This window comes from Haliaeetus albicilla, chromosome 12 (assembly GCF_947461875.1).
Source record: "Haliaeetus albicilla chromosome 12, bHalAlb1.1, whole genome shotgun sequence".
In the NCBI taxonomy this organism is placed as follows: domain Eukaryota; kingdom Metazoa; phylum Chordata; class Aves; order Accipitriformes; family Accipitridae; genus Haliaeetus; species Haliaeetus albicilla.
Window position 1 is genome coordinate 17,421,355 of NC_091494.1, and position 15,055 is coordinate 17,436,409.

General features: G+C 46.5%; 1 protein-coding gene across 5 annotated transcripts in view; it reads left to right on the forward strand.

The window, feature by feature from the left end:
• The window catches only part of PDE8A (phosphodiesterase 8A), a 171,981-nt gene that overhangs the window by 14,467 nt on the left and 142,459 nt on the right, over positions 1–15,055 (forward strand). Inside the window, exon 1 of one of the 5 annotated variants that reach the window (XM_069798346.1) lies at positions 13,998–14,078. The exons of the other annotated variants lie outside the window; for them this stretch is intronic. The gene's annotated coding sequence lies outside the window, so the exon portion shown is untranslated. Of the gene's footprint in view, positions 1–13,997; positions 14,079–15,055 lie in introns of those variants that run through there. 5 annotated transcript variants of the gene reach the window in all.

The following is a 15,055-nucleotide window of genomic DNA, read 5'->3' on the forward strand; positions in this document are numbered from 1 at the left end:
TGTAGGTAACACTAAATCTTTTTAGAAACATGTTAAATTTTGTGGTTACATGAATCTATTGTCTTTGTAGAGAATTGCAGTCAGTAACCTGTTGTACTAGTGCAAGGAGCTATTGTCATGTTCTAACGTGTTCCCCTAAAATACCAGGTGTGCGCACAGAGGAGGCTTAAAAGCTCTTTGCTGGGGTCCATCCACCCTGGCTAGCTAAGCCTGATTTTAAACTCATACAACTCAATACTCTGGAAACACACTTTAAAAGAGGACTAACCAGCTGCTTTAAGTGGGAAGAATTAAGGGAGGTTGATGGCTGTGGGAGCCACCCACCAGTTCCCTGACTGGCTGGCCGGGATGTGGAAGGGTTGGGGATTGTCCCCCTGAACGCCGCGTCCAGGGCAGTGCAGCAAGCCATCCCAGGAGGCTGGAAAGCCACGCTCAGCCCTCCCGGCTCCACTCTGCACCAGGAAGGGGAGGGAGTGCTCCAGCTGCATCCGTCCCGTCTGTCTGGCCACAGGAGGCCCTTGAAGTACAGAACAAAATAAATTCCCTCAACCCTAGCAATTTTCTCCAAAGCAGATCAGCAGGCGGCAGGCCTATGTTCTGTGGCTTGCAGCGGGCATTCACGAGTGTCCCAAGATGCCTGCGTTTTGATGACTATATCCCAAAGACATGCCTCTGGTGTTTTTCTGTGCCCACAAACAACATTTGAAAGACATCACATAGGGACCAAAATCATCTCCAAGGGCTTCAGTGGAGTTGCTTCTAATCCTAGAGCTCCTTGTCTGGGTACCAGCACCCAAGTGCTCCAGGCGGTTTGGCTGCAGAGAGCCATAAGCTGGCTGGGAGAGAGCACACCAACACACCCCTGTGCCTGCTGCTCATCTTGCCAGAAATCCTGCCCTCAAAGTCCTTCTTGAACGGGAATCCAGCTGTTATGCAGAAAATGCCAACAGTTCCATGCTCCAACAAGAATTAGGAAGTCTTTTAAACCAGCAGAGTTAAAAAAATAGATGGGGATGAGAAATGTTTCCTTGTACAGCTGTGGAGAGGTTCTCTGCGGGTTTCTGAGCTTCCTCAAGTGTCCTGTTATTCCCCACATACAAGTCAGAAACTGAGTAAACTCACTGTACATGTCTCCCCAGTGTACCAGCTCCTTTCTCTGCAGTGGTTCCCATTTGTAAGAAAGCTGGGAGGCATTCCTTTCTAGGGGCACACCTGCTACACTAACCCCCATCTCACTTCATTCACTGTTACTAGTGTTTTCATGATATATTGGCCTTCAGAGAAGCGCGATCTTAAATAAGTGTCAGAAGGTTGTTCTGCTTAAAGCCTTTTAGGTGATCATTAGACAGTTCAAGCCTGTGGTTGACACCAAGCAGTTTTTCGCTGGTGCTGACCAAGATGTGCTAACTCTAGGAGAGGCAGAGCTTTACTGCAAAATCGTAGGTTATGTTAGAAGTACTTAAGAAATACAGAATTTCACTTGGCTGTATTAACTATCTTAAATATACGTTTTCCCAGAAACCACTGAAGTTTCGAAAGGTGAATGCTGTGGCGAAGGGGGTCAGATTACAGCCTTACTTCTAGGCAATGACAAATACTTCCTAGGTGATTTAAGGCAAGTCACTCAATTTATGTTTTCCCATCTGTAAGGAATTAGAATCATAAATCAACCAACATTTATGATGTGTTCCACTATGATATCCACTGTGATAAGGCCATATAACTTCAGATAAATGAAAGTTTACTTTTATTTGCTGCTCAAGAGATAAAAAAAAGCAGTATAGCAACTGTTCAAGAAGAAATCCAAAGTTTCTGTAATCTCTTCTGGAGTTCTTTTTTCACTGAAGTGGTTAACAAAGCTTGGATGCAGTGTATTCTAATGTGCATAATTTAGCTGAACACTTTAAATTCTTTTAGTTATATGGCTCCCGTCTGTCTGTTTTTGTTTTACTTTTTTTTTCCACTGCTGAGCTCCATAATTGTTCCTTTTAGCCACAGTCACCTAAGGTCAGGCTGTACCTTGCTAAAGAGCCGAACTGCAAACAAGGCTAGCTAAATCACGTGTCTCCAGCCTGTTCCTGTTATTAATCCTCCCAAGTTCTGGGCCTAGCACTTGGCAGAGCAACAAAAGTAAAGTTTTTGTCAGAAGTTCACATTCTCCTGCAGTGGAGGATGAACTGGGTAATTCCTGCCTTTTTTTAAGGCTGTAGTATGGGAGCTACCTCAGATTTATTTCAATAATGCAGGGGGCACAGACAACTGTATTTAAAGACCAGTGCTTGTGCAATGTGAATTCAGTCTGATAAAATTCTGTTTCTGTTCCCAAAATGTCTTTCAGAGTGCTTTCATTAGTAAATACGCTGTCATTGTAACAAATATGATGCTGGCTTTAAACTGATGAGAAAATGGCCAAAGTACGTGCAGTTTATACTCTGACAGGAAGCCGGTCTGGGTATTTAGGTTTTGTCTGAAATCTACAGCACTACAAAGAGTTTTTATTCCTGCATCAGTCTGTGTCTAGCAAGGTCCCTGCTTAATTTACTTTCTCTTCCTCTTAAAATTTTCACAGTCTTCATCTCTGCTTCAGTTCTTTGTCTGTTAAGTTCATTGCGTGGGAGCAGGCACAGCAAATTCAGAAAATCCAATTGGAAAGGTTGATATACTTTGTCCCCAGAGCCTCCGGGCAGCCCGGGAGAGCCCAGGCGCTGCCAGCACAACCCTGTGCCAATACAAGGATCTAACATAAAATGCTATGCTGGGATAAATGTGGGATCAATCTTCCCTAATTAGGGCAGCTCAAATAGCAGCATCAGATAAGTGCCTCAGATGGGAAAGTATAATTGTAATTCTTAAAGTGTTGACGTTATCAATAGGTCACTAAGATAATAAAAAATGTCATGTGGCAAAATGGTGAGAAAAGTTAAAAAAAAACAACCAACAAGATAAAAGTAGAGATCCTAAAAAGGGAGAAAACCAGCTGCCCTCATTGTTGAGTGTTTATGTATTCCTCATATAGGTCAATATTTAGGTACATGTGGGAAAGTGCTTACAAAATATTTTCGATTAATAGCCTAATACTTCTGAGACATGAGGCGAGGAGTTACTTGGCATGCTTTGGGATGGCTTGGTGTGTTCAGGCATCCCCAGGAGTCGCTGTGAGAGCATGCAATCTATTCTGCTTGGTACCGGAGCAGTATAGCTGTGCAGCCCAACTGCATCTTGCTGTAATCAACTGTTGAATATGAATTAGTGGCATCCACAAAAAGTCTAATATAAAGCAGAAATGATTAGTGTTTGACAGAGAAGAAGGAGAATTCAAAGAATGCTTCTGCTGTGGGCTGGAGATCATAATGATGTTCACACACCTGAAGAGCAACATCTAAAGGCAGCCTGGTTGCTTAGAAATAGCTAAACTACATTATCACCTGCAATGACATTGAAGTATAATTTCCAAGACTGTATCCCTAGCAGATTGTCCTAAACAATTCTGGGACATTTAGCACATCCATCTTTTCCTCTAATGGGCAATTTTTTTAGGACTAGCAGGAAGCTTTTAAAAATGTGGCTAATGCTGTGTTAAGATGAGTGTTGCAGCATTGTGCTAATGTACAAGGAACTGAAACTAAAGGCAGTGAGCAAAAGTGAAGGTGGCTCATCTAATGGAGTTCTCTGTACTAATGAAAATGCAACACTACCAATAAACAGCCAAATAAAGAAAAGCAAATCTGATTTAAAATTATCTCAGTTTGCCTAAGTGCCATGTCGTGACCACAAAGGAGACCTTCAAGAGGGATTCTGAGTACTAACCTCCCTGCATTGGAGATAAGAAATCAGCAGGTATGAAAAAGTCTGAGTTTTCTTGGAAAACCATCTTGTGGTGAAAAAGTGTCTCCTTCTGTTTGACCAGCACTAAAACCCTGTGACTGAGGCTTGGATCAACAAGCTATTAAGGGCTGCAGTGAGGTGATGCCATTGTGCTGCTCTCATGAGGAGCCCTGAGCTCCTCCTGGTGTAGCTGCCCACCCTGCACTGGGTGCCCCGGCAGCCCTGGCCCTGCTGCAGGGCAGAGCCGGCCATTCACAGGGTCCTTTCTGTCCCAGAGAGTCACCTTTTGGTGATACTTCATTTCTGTCTTCCATGCTTTAAGGAACAGCCAACACAGCTAGCCAGCAAAGGAATAAACAACAATGTGTTTTACAAAGCATATGCAATCAAAGGATCTGCTCCCTCTTATCTAAACCTGTGTGCTGGTGATTGCTATCTGAGTGTAATTTGTGCAGTGATGGATATCTCTATCACTATAGTGCCTTTTTTCCATTCTTAAATGTGAAGCAACTTGTGCTGCCAGTCGGGAAAATTTCGCATTTCTCTGTTTTGTAAAAGCAGCATCTGCATGAAAGAAACCGATGTGTTATACTTAACATGTACACCTACAGTCTCTCTCCAAGCACAGCACTTCCAAACAGCCCTTGTATACTAACTTTTTCCTGTTATTTAGCTTATAATGTTAATAAAAACTTGAACAGAAAGGCTATGAGGGATGGAATTTGCTATATTGCTTTTTTCTTCTTTAATTTGTTTTTCTTTTTGATCATCTGTTACATAATCAGTGAAATACCTCGCAGCTGGATGCATAGTTTCAGCAGTGAGATGCCTCCAGCTTTTTTTGGTAAATGAGCAAGCACTTTAAAAATCAAAAGTGAAATACTGTTTGGGAATGAGGCCTGGTCCTGCATCCTGTCATTGCTGCTGATCCAAGGTAGGAGCAAAATTGGGCCTGAGCTCCTGCCTAGACACTAAATTAATTGTGGGTGTGAGAGACTTGTTAATGTCTCTTCTCTCTCCATCTCCTCGGGGTGTTCAGTAGAGAGCTGAATGGCCCCTTGCTTAGTCAGTGGCAGGTATGAGTTCAGGCTAATCTGCTGCTGTTTTTTGGGGAAACCTGCAAGAGAGGGCAAGTGTTTCACAATGTCCCCCTCCCAGAGCTTCCTAGAGATCCCCCCTGAATGGGGGAGAGTGAGTGGGGGCAGAGGCCCCAGGAAGGTTTGCCCACCTGTGCATGATGTATGGGCTAGACAGGGCACCGCCTGAAAAGTGAGCAAGTAAGATGGCAACTCCCGGTGCAGCAAGTGGGGAATAACACCCCACGCTAACCGTAAACAAGCGTCTGGGTAACCAGCAACAGCTGAGTGCCACGCAGCTGCGATTGCTGCCTGCCTCTGTGCAGCACAGGTCTCCATGCACTCTCAACCCGCTGAGAGTAAGCTGAATTTAGACTGTTACCTCTTGTAGTATTTTTCTTGAGTACCTGTGTTTCTCCCCAGTGGAAAACTGATTTTGCTTGGATTTGCTGTTCCTGCTGAGACAACCATGGGTGTGTTTGAAGAAAGTTTTTGTAGTGAGGTTATTTCAAGCATTTTAGTAAGCATCTTATGTAGTAGACATACTCTCTTTTTCCTTCTCGCTTTACTCCTCTCTCTCAAGAGGCCACATGGCTTTTCCCATGTGAATCTGTGAAATGGACAGCTACTAACTTAGTTTCCTTTTAAAAGGATAATTGCTTTAGGTCAGATTTTGAAGCTCTCAGGGACTCAGAGCTCTTGCTGAAAAAGTGGTTATTTCTTTTGGTGCCCATGACTGTCAAAAGGAAGATGTGATTTTTAGGTGTTTATACTGGCTGACCAAGAGGGAAATGGTCTGCATGTGGGTCTAAAGAGATGTCTTGTGTATGGGATGACCTTCTCAAATGACTCTGATGCTTGCCTAACAAACTCCTGAGAGTGCAAGGAGATGAACAAATGTTTACTTGTTTTGTCCAGTTTGGTATACTTCTTGTGGCAGTGAATTTAAGAGTGATTGTTCTGGCTTGGTTATTTTAATTCTTTGTAAGGCTAATGTGTGTACTGGTTTCCCCTGAAACTCCCCCAAACCAGAAATGTAAACCAGATTTGGGCTGTGTGAAAAGGCGTGTTTAGAACTTGGGGCATGAGAGAGATAAGGGAAGGAGTGGCACTGCTCTTGGTTATCTGTGGCCACGGAAGTGTGAGGTCTCATTTCTGCAAAGGTATAAGGTATAGGAAGCAGAGAACTGTGCCCCGGAGTGGAGGTGTATCAGGGAGACAAAGCGCCACATCTTATTTCAAGTAAGAGGAGATTAAAAAGCCTCTAGACTGAGCATGAGGAGCCCACCAACATGGGCACGGTAAGTGCAGACCCAGGAGGTGTTGCCAAGGTGGATGTACACCATGAGATCAGCTTCCCCCAGTTCGTCAGATCACCCCCCACCCCATCTGTTTGAAAGTCTTTCAGGAGTTTAAAGGACATGTTTTAGAACTATTTTGCAGCTCCATTCCTGAACCATTTTGGTGAAAATTTTTTTATAGCGCTTGCTATTGTGACTGTGTTACAGAGCCTGTCAACCCCTGCAGCACCCAGCTGTGCTGGCTGTAACCATAATTCACAGAAACTGCCAAGTGCTGTTCTGCTTAATATGACAGATTGTTCCGTGATAGCTGTGCTACAGCCACCCCTGGCAAGCATGTTGGGAAGGATGGTGCCCATGTGGGTAAGATTTATGTTTGTTAGGGCTCTGGTGAGTGAGCCTGCAACGGCTGCCTTCCCCATTTCAAAAACTCGGAAGATTTATCTCCCCGACGCATCCTGAATTTCTCCCCCCCCCCCCCTTTTTTTTTTAAATAGCTATCCCCAGAAAACTTACATGGTCTGGTTTCTCCACCTGCCCTCCGTGTGGTTTCTCCTTATCTTTTCCCCAAATTGTCATCTCCTCTTGCAATTCTTGTGGTGTTGCTTTTCCTGCTGCTCAGCTGCATGTGCAGACAGCTGTAAAATGGAGTTTACAAGACTCATGATCTATGAGCACTGTGCCATGGCACCGCAGAGGTCGGATTCTTGTACATTCCTCCTCACAGCTGTCTGCACGCAGAGCTGCTTGCAGGCAAGTGGCAGGGAATGCAACTTCCCTGATGGGAGCTTACAGAAACAAGAATACAGTTGGAAAAATAGTATGAATCATGAATGAAACATTACTCACAGAGCCTGATTGCAATGTAAGAACTGGATGTGAAGCATTCCTGGAAAAAGGGGTACATTTGGAGAGAGTAATAAATTGCACAACCATCTCTGGGTTATCTGTTTGATGGTAAGGTATGCTTTTCTTGGTTGCTTAAGGGTTCAGCTTCTTGCATATGTAAGGATACTACCTTGCGCCACAGAAAGACCTAATATCAGGGGAGGATTGTACATAGTTGGATATGATTGAGTGTATTTAAAGGTATTGGTTTGGCCCAAGGAAAGGAAATGTACATGAGAATAACAAGTATTCAGATGAGGTGCAGTTCCCTGTCTTATATTCAGGCATGTTTGTAGCATGAATTTTTCAGATGTTTGAGTGATCTAGGAACATAAATCTCACAGCCAGTACATGGGATTTTTTGCTATTGTGGATGTATAATAAATTACTGCTGAGTACGGCCATGGACGATGGATCTGTTCCTTAAATAATAAATTCAGCTGCTGTTAAAGCTGTCTATTTTGCAGGTGTACAGCCTGTCTTAAAGTGGAATTTTAGAGAGTTTTTCAGCTCCTGCTGCTGCCATACTGCAGGGATGAGTTTCTAGCTCTGTATTTTGTTGTTCTCTTTGCCACTCTTATTCCGTCTGTCTCTGGGAAAGGTTAAGGAGGCTGGCCCAAGAAGGAAGGCTACTGGCCACCAGCACTGCTGGTTAACCAGGAGCAAGTGAGAAAGCAGCTGCTGGTCAGGAGGCAGTGGGGACCTGGGAGAGGGGAGATGGGGACAGAGTCAGGGAGAGAAAGTGTGGTTTTGAAAAGCTTGTCTTGAGTGAGTCTTCCCTCATTAGTCTGGACTGATCTTTTAGCTGCTGGGGTAGGCCGACAAAGACTAAGAGCTTGTCCTTCCAGCTTTGATGACCAAAGAAAACCGACTTATTGATGGAGGAGCCAGGTTGCTTGTTTCTTTTACTGATTTTTCTTTTGCTTTCTCTTACTGGATCCAGGCAGGCCACAATGTGATACAGGGGTTATGGCATTAGGAACCAATTTATGAGTCTGAAGGGTCCTGAGGCTGGGGTCACTCTTGGGCTGGGCCAGAGGCTGGCTAGCTAAGAGGGGGGATCCAATACCCTAGTGAAGCAGAGGGACAATAGGCAGCAAGGCCTGTAGGGTCTAAGAATTGGGTATACTATGCCACCTAAGCAGGATCAGTTTTCTAGAAGGACCAGTTCTCATCCTTGGTTTAGTAAATCACAAACTGAAAGGGTTGTGTACTAAATGAATCTAAGTTAGCTTAAAAATACTTAGGAAGAAAGAAGGGAAAATTCTCCAAGAGGGGAACAACTAATTCTCTATGGTCACAGCTGGCTGCATGGCACTGTGTATCCAGATAGATAATCCTGCTTGGGAAGCACAGGATAATTATAGGGGAGTGGGTGGGGACGACAGTGCTTTGTTCCTCCCTTCCCCACAAATTTTTGGCTGACTCGAGGCGAGGCCAGACGGTGGGAGCTGTTGCTTTGGCAGCAGCAGCTCACAGAGCACTCCTCCTTCCCGCTGAGCTCTGGGGTTGGCGCTGGCAGAGCAGCTGGGTGTTACAGTGCAGCCTCCTGCATCCCATGGGTGCTGCATTCCCCGGGCTGTGTAGGGCTCCCGCGCTCAGGGATTGGAAAGACAAGGCTTAGGTGGTGGTCTCCTCTAGGTGGTGAGGACTTGGGCACTAGGGAAGAGAGGACTGGGAGGGAGAGGAAAACCTGTGAGACTTTAAGATAGTGGTAAGGGCTCTGTAATCTGCTCTGGCCCCAGATCAGTCCAAGGATCTGTATCCACAGTGCCTAGAGAGATCAGCAGTGCTGTGGATGTCAGTCTCATCAGCCCCCAGATCCAGAGTCAGCTTCCTTTGCAGCAGAGGAGATGCAGGGAGACTGTGCTTTCACCCCTTTTCCCTGCATATGCCTTGCTCCACTGAAGTCAGGCTTCAGCTAAGGCTGCTGTGCGCCAGCAGCATCAGAAGCCCCATGTCCAGTCATTGATGTTGGGTGACAGAGAGATCTGGTCACCTTCGGTCTGCACCTGCTATGCAAGCAGGTGCTGCTCTTGGGAGATTTGGGGAGAGCCTACAAAAAACAAAGTAGAGAAGGTATATTGCTGGAGGATACTTGAGAAGTGTTGGACAGATGGACAATTGTGAAACCAGAAAAAATGGGGGGCTGTTGTGGGAGATTTAAGGGGGCTGACTGAGCTTTTGGGAGATCATGGGAGGCAAGAATTGCTTCGGAGCTGGGTGAAGGATTTTGATCTGATAGGGGGAAATGGCAAGAGAAAGCAGATGACAAAAGGGGTACTTAGGAAACAAAAGGATCTGAGGAAAATGTAGGAAGAAGCAGGAGAGACTAATACATACAAGAAAGGGAGACAAATCTTTAGGATTGGATGGGGCTAGGAAAGAGCCTTCCATATTGTGGGACAGCAAAGAGGGTAATCAAAGTGGAAAGGAGGTACAGTGAAGGGCGTACATTTTTCTCCCAGAAATAGTGTCTATCCTGCTGATCACTACAGCTGCAAAAGCCATTTTGACACCAGTTATGACAATGAAGCTTGTACATACATGAAGTATCTGAGCTTTAGACTTAAATGTCTTTCTTTGGTGCTAGGGTTGAAAAAGTTGCTGACTTAGACTGTCTTGAAGGCCCTGGTTTCCAAGTGGTACAGACAATTGTCTGTGTTCTGCAATTGCAATTATGCAACAACAGCAAGCCAGACAGCCCGCCAGGCCTTCAGACCGGCGCTTCTGTCGATTGCTTTGGGTTTTTTCAGGACATCACGAAAGTGATGCAGAAAACAAACCCACTGTACTTCTGTATATTCCAGGAGCTGGGGATGATCTATCTCAGGACAAATTTTACACTTGTCTTGTGTCACCTGAAAATGCCCAGTTCCAGGGTACCTGTCACTTATACTCAAACACGCAGATGTACCCTGGCCTGCTCATGGGGTGTAATGCTGATATTAACTTGTGGCTAAGGCAGGATATGGTCCCTATTTTCTCTTCTGGAGTATCTTGGGGCTGGAGCGACAAGCTCTGTCACAGCTTGCATGTGTCAGTAGTTAGCAGCATAGAGTCCATTCAGCTGTTTGTGTGCTGGCACATTTTTCACAGTTCCACCTCCTCCCCACTGCCTCCTTCGCTGGCCTAGAGACCAGCAGGATTGCCTAACTTTTCAGAAGGCCAAAAGACACAGTTGGAACATACAGCTGACCTGGGGGGGAGAAGCAATTAAAACCACATAGAGTAATCTCATATCAAGATTGCTGCCTTGTGCTCACAGGACTGCAGGCAGGCTTGCTCTGCCATTGCTGAACAAACATTTTTTCAAAGCACACTGGTGTTTGTTGCTCATGCAGGTGTCAGCCCATCATTTCTCCTGCGTAATTCTGCCTGTCAGTGTCTTGGGTACTGAAATATTATCAGAATTGGATTTTGGCACCAAACTTTTTCTCTGGGCCTTCATAGGCATTTTTGTGCGACCGAACAGGAGTGAATTGTCCCAGTGCTCATGCACAAACTCCTAGAATGTGCACTGGGAAATGGTCAAGAGCTGTGTGAAATGGATGCATGCTGCTGATACATCAAGGAGAAGTGCTTTTGCTTATGGAAATCTGGGGGGAGATAGCAGAGATGGGGAGCAGTGGAGGAGATCTGGGAGTCAGTGTGCTGTTCAGTCTTTTGTCAAAAAATGCAAGATCCAATGTAATTTGTCCATGAGATACATGGAGAAGTGGCTGAACACTGTAATTTTCAATCCTTTTAAAATTTTAAGCTTATGTATTTCTTCTCTAAATACTTTGATCTTCCACAGCACCCACTTGCCTACAGACCAAGCTGATGATAATCATTCCAAGCTCTTTCTTAGGTTTCTTTCTTATTCTGCTGTCCTGAATGAAATTCAACCTTATTCTCCATAAATAACCTTTCTCATTCCCCAGCTGTCTCCTAGAGCTAGTTCTTTTCTGACCTCTCACTTACTGACTCTGTACTGACCTTGCGCTTCCCCCACAGCCCTAATCTGCCAGTGTCTACACTCCTATTCTTCCTCTGCTCTTTTGCACTATTTCATTTTTTTTTTTAATAATAGGGCCCACCATTTCCTGAGGTGCACTTCAGCAAATAAGCCTGAACAAGCCCCTTTATCCACAGAGTTCATACAGCGTAGTGACAGATGACTACCATTGGCAATGATTTTGATGTCTTCACTTCTTCTGTCTTTTTATTGGCAACAAAAACCAGCACCAATGTTTTCAAATTGAAGAGAAACAAGCCAGTGTCTTGTTCAAATAGAAATTTTTGTCTTTAGTTGGATTTTCATCAGTGTAGCAACAGCTCTAGTGATTTCTCAGTGGCTTTTATTAAACTCCTAAGGGATTATTCAGGCATTCTATGCTCACCTCATCCTCTCATTCAAGGCAGTGTGAATTCTCATCTGAAAAACTTGCAAGTGGGGGCTTTTTTTGTTTTTGTTTGAAGTTAGGCCGTAGATTGAAATAATCAGAAATAATCTGCCTAGGGTTCGTGTGGAAAAACTTTTGAAAAAAGGCAAAGAGGTCATGCACGTCATATCTGCATATACACTTTGTTGTTTTGTCATGCTGTTATTATATAACGTTGAACAAAGCATTTCTCCCTGCTCGGTATTTGTTTGTGTGTCATTTGGATAAACTGAAGTATTGGTTGAATGAGAATTTGTTTGCCTCCAAAATGGAAAGCAGAGATGGTTTTAATATTGATTTTTTTTTTAAAATGACACCGTGAAATGTACATTTTGTCTTTGTGTAGGTGCAAATCAAACCCATTCATTTTACAAAGTAGAAAGCTTAACTCTAGGTGTCAGCACTGCAAACTGAATGTGGAGCTCTGAAAATGAAGTTTTGCTGTCTGACTCCTCCTATGCCACCAGAAATAAAGTGCTGTCAGCAGTTTTGCTGACATTAAGGCTGAAGGAGAGCCCACACTTGTGGTTAATGGCACAAGTAGGAATTGCAGCATTCTCTTCTTACTCAGCCTCTTTCTAGCTGCTCTTAAGTGTGTTCTTATTAATGGGATCTAGTAAATAACGTTTAACATAAAGAAAAGAATGAGGACAAGTTCCTTCTCCAAACAGTGCCCACTGTTTAAAGCAGGTATGTTAAGCCTTTCCCTTTATTTATTGTTAAGTGCTTATCTTAAGTGGGCGTGCAAAATGATGAGAGCACAGGAAGCCAGTGTCTTTTGTTGGTTCTAACAGGCTGTATAGGTCAGCTAAATTAATGAGGTGAACGAAGTTTATGTGACTATTGCTTATACTTGGAACTGCACAGTAGCAAAGAGATTGGGGAAGGAAAGACTTGATTTTCTAGCCTTTAACGCTAGCAATTATGAGAAGTAAATAAAAGCATTTTGACAGTGTGAGTACTGTGGTTATCCTGAAAAATGACATTTCTCAAAAGCACTGACTTTTGGCTTTGCATCTCCTGTCCTTGTAAGGTGCTCAAGTGATGCTGTTAGGTATATGAATGAAGAGCTACTTTTTGCCATTCTTGTTGTCATAGTCATCAGTTACCTGCATATTTTGCTTTTAATTCTGACCTGATGGCATTTGTTGCGTAGTTAAGGTACTGTTCAAAGGCTGACTGTTCTGAATGCACAGAAGTGCTCACGCTGAATTGGCTTCTTCTGAAACAGTGTGATTCTGACAGGGGAGCACAAAAGCATTCATGATACAAATTTGGAGTAATTTAAGTAGTTTTCTCCTGTGATACGTCATTTTTCCTGCTCAGACGCTGGAGCTTATTGACAAAAGTCATGGTTTTCTCCACGCTCCTAAATCTAAAATTTGATCTGGCCTTCCCTAAACGGCTCTCACCTCTGAGCTGTTCCTCAGCTAATGAAAAGAGGCAGTACCTTGGAGAGGCACCCCTGCAAGTCACTGAGAGTGAAGGTTGGCAGAGCTACAAAGGACATAGTGAGGAAAGTGAAAGGCATGTGCGGAACATGAACGGGGCTCTTACGAGGCCATTGGGTTGCGTGTGCTCTGTGGTAGAGTAAGGTGTCGTACGTCTGCTGTGGAAGCTGAGCTGGTACTTCTGAAACACGTATTGTCCATAGCAGCAACTTGTCTTGCACTGGGCGTGGTGTTTTAAACGGCTTTAAGTACCCCTTCTCTCTTGAAGTATGTACAGACATCTAGTCTTGCAACACATCTACAGGATATGGAAGTACAGTTACTGCCATGTGATATAGAAACAGAAGCAGCTTATTTTACACACACGTTGCAGAAGAAGTCTGCCCGCAGTTCATTTTCCGAGCCCTAGGGTCTGGCTCTACCCAAGCAGCACCATCCGCCCTTTTCAGTCTTTGCTTTCAAAAATATTTTCAAAGAAATTGGCATGGCCAGAGTTGAAAAGGAAGATGACGGGAAGCACCACCAGAGTCCGGGCTGTGGCTGTGTTCCGGTTCCTGAAGGACGGAACCCAGCGCCCTTGCCGGGAAGCGGGTTGCCGGCTTTCCTAGGCAGGCCTACCGCGGTTACCCTTCCTACGAGCGTCTGCGGGGCAGCCGAGCTTCTCCTCCCCACACGCAATGCTGGCCAAGAGTTCTACAGGTGGGTTTTGTCGGGTTTTTTGTTGCTTTTTTTTTAAAATCAAGAGAAAGAAGCTAATTGCACCTGAAGCGGTTGGGGCCGTACTACTGCGCCCCGGGAGGGGGTTCTGCCCGGCCCCCCCCCCCGCCTCGCGGTAGGCGGCGCCGCCCAGGGCGGCCGGGCGCACGCGGAGCGGCGGTTTAAAGTTCGCTCGCTCGGGCGGAGCCGCGGCGCGGGCGCGCCATTGGCCCCCGGCGTCTGATTTGCATTGACGCCAGAGCAGGCCGGAGGTCAGCGCCGGCGGGTGCTTTTATTGGCTCCGCCGCTGTCAAGCGCCGGGGCAGCGCGGGCGGGGCGGCCGCGGGCGGGGCGGCGGAGGGGCCGCCGCCGCCGCCGCTGCCGCCGCTGCTGAGGAACATCAATAATAACAAGGTGAGCGCAGAGCGAGGGAAGGCGGCTGCGAGGAGAGAGGCATTTCCCCCGCTGCAAGGGACGCAGACGCCACGGCCCTGGGAATTAGAGCTCTCGCCGCTGCAACCCTTTCCGCCGGGATGGGACGCTAGGATCGTTTTCCTTCTACTTCTCGCTCTTCTTAATTTTTCCTCTTTTTTTTTTTTTTGAATTTTCAATTTTTTCTTTTTTTTTTCCCCCACCCCGTCGCCGTTTCGCATCATTTCTGTGGCCAGAAAATCCCCCCCAACATGGAGGCCCTTTGATGCCCCCGCCAGCGGAGCCGGCTCCTCCCGCGGCTCTGGGAAGCCCTCCGGGCCGTGCCCTGATTTTCCGAGGGCCGCCCGGGCGCTGAGGGGGGGCTCCCCGCCGCCCGGCCCGCTCCGGTCCCGCGGCGCTGAGCCGGCAGCCCGCGCCCCGCCGGGCGGGATGCCGCTGCGGCGGCCAGAGAGCCCCGCTGCCGCCTGACGGGGGCTCTTCCTTCCGACGACGGGAACCTGAATGTCACCCCCGCGGCGGCCGCCCGCGACGGAGGCGGCGCGGGACGTGCCCAGCGCGGCGTGAGGGGCGCAGCCGGCTCCCCGGGGCGGCGGGGCAGTTCTCGGTTATCACTGTTTTTTTTTTTTTATTTTTAAATTTATTTATTTGGGCCCCCAGCCCAACCCCAAAGCGCGCCCCGAAGCACACCCCCGGCGGCACAGCGCAGCGCGGCGCCGAGCGGGACCGGGAGGAGGGAGCGCTGCTTGGCGGGGAGCGCGGAAGACGAGGTGGGGAGCGGCCCCCGGCCCGGCCCGGCCCCGGGTTAATCGGTAACGCTGTGCAAACCCAGGTGGAAAATGCGCCGTGCTCCGGACTAGGAGGGAGGAGATGGTGCGTGCCCCCAGCCGCTCTGAGCGCCTAGCCGAGAAGACGCTGGGGTGTGTGTGCGTGTCGTTCGGGGCTTGGGGTTTTTTTTAATT